The sequence below is a fragment of the Gorilla gorilla genome, chromosome 2 (genome assembly GCF_029281585.2).
Source record: "Gorilla gorilla gorilla isolate KB3781 chromosome 2, NHGRI_mGorGor1-v2.1_pri, whole genome shotgun sequence".
NCBI lineage: Eukaryota > Metazoa > Chordata > Mammalia > Primates > Hominidae > Gorilla > Gorilla gorilla.
In genome coordinates this window covers 187,916,093-187,921,818 of record NC_086017.1, presented here as the reverse complement: position 1 = coordinate 187,921,818, position 5,726 = coordinate 187,916,093, and the positions used below count along the sequence as shown (strand labels likewise).

The 5,726-nt window shown below is 41.3% G+C and overlaps 1 long non-coding RNA gene across 1 annotated transcript; it reads left to right on the top strand.

Annotated features, from left to right (window-relative positions):
• The first annotated feature begins 824 nt into the window (after positions 1-824).
• LOC134758020 (uncharacterized) lies at positions 825-3,710 on the top strand. Its single transcript, XR_010132716.1, has 2 exons — positions 825-1,665; positions 2,120-3,710. It is a non-coding gene; the product is annotated as an uncharacterized lncRNA (long non-coding RNA).
• The last annotated feature ends 2,016 nt before the right edge of the window (positions 3,711-5,726 follow it).

The following is a 5,726-nucleotide window of genomic DNA, read 5'->3' as shown; positions in this document are numbered from 1 at the left end:
CAAATAGTAAATATTTTAGGTTTTGTGGGCCTAATCATCTTTGTTGCAACTACTTAACTTTGCCAATGCAGTGCAATAGACGCTGTAGACAATGCGTAATGAGTGGATGTGGTTGTGTTTCAATAAACCTTTATTTACAAAAACAGGCAGCACGCAGGGTTTGGCTCATGGGGCTAGTGGGCCAACACCTGCACTAGCTGGACAGAAGCTCTAGCATGACATTCAGCAATGTTAACAAAAGGCCATGAGATTTGTGGAGGAAAAAGGAAGAACTTTATTTTCTATGAAACGCAATCTGCAGATTGGGGAGGCATAGTCTTCAATACAAGTGAAAGTGTGCTCTCCAAAGAATAAAGGAAGAGTTTGGCTTAAGCAGGAAAATTTCCTGCCCCATGTCTCAATCATGTTCTTTTTTTTTTTTTGAGACAGAGTCTTGCTCTGTTGCCCAGGCTGGAGTGCAGTGGTGGGATCTCGGCTCACTGCAACCTCCGCCTTCCGGGTTCACGCCATTCTCCTGCCTAAGCCTCCCGAGTAGGGGGGACTACAGGGGCCTGACACCACGTCCGGCTAATTTTTTGTATTTTTAGTAGAGACAGGGTTTCGCCGTGTTGGCCGAGATGTTGGCCAAGATGGTCTTGATCTCTTGCCCTCGTCTTCTGCCGGCCTTGGCCCACCAAAGTGCTGGGATTACAGGCATGAGCCTCCGCACCTGCCAATCATGTTCTTTTATGTAGACAAAAGAGTCAAGCTTATTTCGTTCTGATTGGTCCAGACAGTCGAATTCTGATTGGGTGGCTTCCCAATCCCAAAACCAGAAGTCTGTCAGATGTTCCTTCCAAAAGGCTGGGCTGGAGTTGGGGGTTCTCTCATGGCTTCTCTTGGCTCCCATCACAAGAACTATTCTAGCTCAAGGGTATAAAACAGGATGTTTGTGGCCAGGCGCGGTGGCTCACGCCTGTAATCCCAGCACTTTGGGAGGCCGAGGCGGGGGTATCATGCGGTCAGGAGATTGAGACCATCCTGGCTAACATGGTGAAACCCCGTCTCTACTAAAAATACAAAAAGAAATTAGCTGGGCGTAGTGGTGGGCGCCTGTAGTCCCAGCTACTCGGGAGGCTGAGGCAGAAGAATGGCGTGAACCCAGAAGGCAGAGCTTGCAGTGAGCGGAGATTGCACCACTGCACTCCAGCCTGGGCCACAGAGCGATACTCCGTCTCAAAAACCAAAAAAACAAAAACAAAAACAAAAAACAACGGGATGTTTGTCAAAAGCTGCCTTTTCTAAGAACAGAGAGCGTGTGACTCTTCTCTCACCCCACCATGGCTACTTGTTACTGTGATCTAAATTTAATTGTCTCCATTAGCCACAGGGAGCTCTTGTCTCAAGAGCTGAGGGAGCTTATTTACAGTTTTATTTCACAGCAAGATAAATGGTGTCCCCTAAATAATAATGTGACTTAATGGTAGAGGCAGGACTAAATCCCAGTTTCTTTCCAGTTTATGTTTTACTACTAAAGTTGAAAACAAGATTCTCTTTTTAGAGTGTAACTCTGCTGTTATGAAATTATGAATACTCAAGAATTAGCTCATAATGTTGTCTTTTTTTACTTTTATTTTATATTTTGATTAATGCCTTTCTCTTGTTAGAAGAAGGAACGAATTAAAAGTGAGTGATTTTGTTTTCATTTTCTCCATGTGTTATTTGAAAGCTTATTCTCATTGTAGCATCATCCACAGGAAGATATGAAAAATGACTTTATATTTATGTGGCGTTTTATTTACATCTGTCAAAAACAGAATTATGGCAGTTATTCATTTATATTTTGATATGATTATTGTTGAGAAAATCACCAATCTAAGTTATTACATGAAAGGAAACATGATAGGCATGCATTACAGGATCTTTTTCATAAAGTGAAGATTTCAAAGAGAGAAAACAGAAAAAGAGAATCAATATATGTTTGCTTTGTGTTGCTTTATTTTAAAAACCTGCCATGTTAAAACAATGTAAAAAAGCAGGAACTATAGTTTTAGGTAGGGCAAATTCTATTTATTGAGACTAGACTATACCAGATACTATGTGAGGTATTTTACTTATATATCTCATTTTATCTTCACAGCATCACTTGTGGATAGGTCTAATTGTCCTCATTATATGGAAGAAGAAACTGATATTCTAGGAAGTTTAGTAACGATATAGATTTAATGCAGCTGGGAAGGGTGTGGACTTATGAAGTCAAAACTAGGTCTGTTAGACTGTAAAATCTGTGCTTTGAAGATTGTGCATCTGGGAAAGAAAATGAAAAACTCTAGGAAATTCTTAGATCCAATTAGTAATTGTGGTCACAACACTTAAGAATGAATTCAGAATATGCAATTATACCCAAAACACTTGCAATGCCTTTTTTTTCATGTTATAGAGAATTAGAGAGACTCTAGAATTCTTTATGTCTGTATTCAAGAAGAAGGAAGATAAAATAATGAAGAAACCAAGTGCAATTCTAAGACATATGTGCCCTGAACCATTCTTTATTTGAATAAAACATAGATCCAGACCATCATTAGCCCCCTGCAAAAGTTGAGATAGATGCTTTGAAGTAACACCTTCTCCCTATTTGTTTTCATTATTTTAACCTAGACTTCGGGATAGCCTTGTAGCGTTGGTAACAAGTAAACTGTTTCACTACAGGCAGACGGATTTCTAAGATATTTTGGTAGTTTTTATTAAGTTAGAAAAGCTCATGAAATCTTTGCTGGGGCTGAGAGAATGGAATTATCTGATTATTAGTATTAGGTCAACCCTGACTTAAAGTCCCTACTGATGTCTTTGCAAAAAACTTGGAAAAAGCAGTTTTCTCTCCAGGCCTCAATATCTCTTGGGAGCTGTTATAAAATGGCATAACTCATCTGAAAAAGAAAAAAAGAAACGGAAGGAAACACCTTTCCATTGAAAATATGGTGTGTACGTTTGTAAGTAAAGATGGTCTAGGAACAGAATTTGTAATTATGCTTCCACAGGAAGTTTGACAGCAACGTTTCTTTCTTTCTTTGTTTTTTTTTTTTTTTTTTTTTTTTTTTCTGGGAAGTTTAGGGCAAGGAGGACATGAAATTGATAATGCCTTGAGCCCGGCAATGGGTTTTCCCAGAAGAAATAATGCAAAGCCGTTAGATGAATGACAGTTTCTAAAGTCTGCACAACCAACTCTTGACAGATGGAGCACTGCAGAGGCCATGTGGCACGGGAATTTCCAAATTTCCACTCTAATTTCATTTGCTTTTTAAAAAACTTTGGCAGCTGAAGTTGCAGCAGCTGACCTCTAACTGCTACCCCGGGGAAACAGGAGGCCGTGTAACGGGCTCTTTATGAACAAGGGCTGTAGACGGCGCTGGAGAACACAGGCTCCACTAGGGGCCGTGGAGAAGGCCCTGTCCGGATGTCTACCCGCCAGCACAGAGGGGCTGCCGGCCCTTGCTTTGCATCTTTAAGGAGGCAGCCTGGTGTAGTCAGATATCCCCGCATCCGAGTCTTAGTTTTACCACTGACAGCTGTGTGACTTTGGTCAGCTTTTCAACTTCAAGCTTTTTTCCTTATCTGTAAAAATCCTAATTTGTGGCGTTGTCATGAAAATTAAGGCTAATATATATTAAAATATTTAGTACAGTACTCAGCACAGATTAGAACCCAATAAAGTCCCTAATTACGTAACCAAATGAAATTCTTGTTATGTTTTTTATTTCTAGAAATTCAGTTTCCTGATTGTTTACCAGAGGCACATGGCATGGTGCTAGCACGGTGCTGGGAGTTAGAAGAAGGGAAGGTGGGCTGGGCGCGGTGGCTCACGCCTGTAATCCCAGCACTTTGGGAGGCTGAGGGGCCAGATCACCTGAGGTCAGGAGTTTGAGACCAGCCTGACCAACATGGAGAAACCCCGTCTCTACTAAAAATACAAAATTAGCCGGGCATGGTGGCTCATGCCTGTAATCCCAGCTACTCGGGAGGCTGAGGCAGGAGAATCGCTTGAACCCGGGAGGCAGAGGTTGCAGTGAGCTGAGGTCACGCCATTGCATTCCAGCCTGGGCAACAAAAGCGAAACTCCATCTAATACTACTACTACTACTACTAATAATAAATAAATAAATTAAAAAAAGAAGATAGGAAGGGGAGTGAGACTTCAGCTCAGCTCTCAGTGCATAATCTAGAAGAGGAAAGAGTAAATGTAGGACTTCCGGTAAAGTAAAATAAATATCAGAATGAGGGGAACCTTTCGATATTTAAAATGATGGAAGTTAATGTGTAAATAATTTAAGCTTAAGCTCATAGGAATTCTGACACTATGTCCGTGTATTTGGTGGGCAGGATGTATTCCCTCCCTTCTCATTTGAATACCTTTCATCGTTTTGGGTTCTCTTAAAGTCCTACTAATAAATGACCCACGAGTGCTGCAATAGTTCAGAAAATGGTGAGGCTTCTGTGGACTGGAGAAATCAAGGAAAACTATGACTTGACCAAGCATTGAGGGTGGGTTTTGATGTCTGAAGTGGAGAAGACTTGCATGAAGAAAGGCCAGATGCTGGGATAAGGCTGGGTGTGGCTGTAGCCTGTAGGGTAATGAGCCACCATCCAGGTGGGGTCAGGGGAAGAAGGTTAATTGGAGCAGCTGATGAGGAGGTGAACTAGGGAGATTTCGTCTGAGTTTTGGAAGTTCCTGAGAACTGGACAGAGGAATCCAGATTTGTTTCATGAGCATTCAAAAGCTATTACGATTAGCCGGTCATGATGGTGTGTGCCTCTAATCCCAGCTACTCAGGAGGCTGACGCAGGAGAATTGCTTGAATCTGGGAGGCCGAGGTTGCAGTGAGCCAAGATTGAGCCACTGCACTACAGCCTGAGCGACAGAGCAAGACTCCGTCTTTAAAGAAAAAAAAAAAAAAAGCTATTATGGTTTTCCGAGCACGGGGCTGGCATGAAGATAGTAGATTTATACAAACTGGTTCAATAGCAATGAGCCCAACAGATTAGCTCAAGAGCGACTCTGGAGCTGGGAATGCCAGATCAGATGCTAAAGCACATTACTGAACATCTTGAATTTAAAGAGCTCTTTAGAACATTAACTTTGATATTTTTTCTTAATCTTCATTTTGAACTATAAATCTAGCACTAATAAAGAGAACTGAACAGTTTTGCTCTCTCAGGGCATTATATGGAATCCCAGCAAATGCAATCTAATTTCTACCTAACCTGCTGCCTAATACCAATAGAGACTCCCAAGTCATATTTCTGCTCCTCTCCACTTGATCTGACACAGTGACAACAATATTTTTTAAAGCTGTTTTAGCCACCTGGGGAAGAGTGTATTTGACCTGGCACTCAAATGCTCTCAAGTATGAGAGACTGGGGAAGACAAAGGTTGCCAGGATGTCCATCTCAGTAAACACGAAGAAAGAGTCTGCACCATTTAAATGTTCACTCATGTATGACTCTGTGATTATCAAAACTAACTTGGATTATACATTTGGAGAGTTCTCTTGAAGTTTACAGACTCAGAGAATTTGTAAGCTCTTTGATTGTTTTTCTTATTAAAAGTTGAGCTGATACTACCAATCTAAGTGCTAGATTGGACCACAGAGAAGTGGTTGATCCCCAGTGCTTAAGGGTAGGAAATTATAAATCCAATTATAAATGTCCAGTAAGCCTGGGTGGAGCCTGGCCAGAATCTTTGTCTTCAT